The sequence below is a fragment of the Apium graveolens genome, chromosome 9 (assembly GCF_009905375.1).
Source record: "Apium graveolens cultivar Ventura chromosome 9, ASM990537v1, whole genome shotgun sequence".
NCBI lineage: Eukaryota > Viridiplantae > Streptophyta > Magnoliopsida > Apiales > Apiaceae > Apium > Apium graveolens.
The window spans coordinates 121187923-121188619 of record NC_133655.1 but is presented as its reverse complement, the minus strand read 5'-3'; positions in this window follow the sequence as shown (position 1 = coordinate 121188619).

Genomic DNA, 697 nt, shown 5'->3' with positions numbered 1-697 from the left:
CTTCAGGGTGATTACATTGATTTGGGGATTGTGATTTATCAGGAAATTTTTAGATTCTTGAAAGGAGGTACTACATGTGCTATTCTGTATGCGTCTATTGTGACGAAGTTGTGCGTGACAGTTGGTGTTCATTGGCCCGCACATGAGCAGTTACAGCTTCCCAGTGCTCCTATCGACAGTTCTACACTGTTTAGCATGCAGGAGTGATATGGAGGGAAGTCCGATCCTAAAGGGCTTGGGTATTCATATGATCATCTGCCAGGTGGTGTGCCCATGGATCAAGCTACTCCGTCAGGATCGCAGCAGCAGCAATAGTAGGAGGCAACAAATATTGGAGCTGGTTTGAGTTCGACGCAGTATAGGCGTCTCGCTAGGAGGATGGATGTGATGCATGACATCCATAGTCGGTTTGCACACGATCTCACCCAGGCACTTGGGACAGCTTTTAGAGCCACTGGAGTTGACATTCAGTGGCCAGTTTTTGGTGAGTATTCTGTGTATCCGCCTCCAGACACGCCTGACATTCCACCCGTTGAGGGTGAGGATTCTGATTCGCAGTAGGTATGCCTGATTCCTTACTATTACCTTCACTGAGGATAGTGAATATTTTAAGTTTGGGGGTAGTAGTTGAAGGAATATGTTTTGTATGAGTCACATATAGTTGCATGTTCATGATAGTTTAGTTCATATAGTTTGC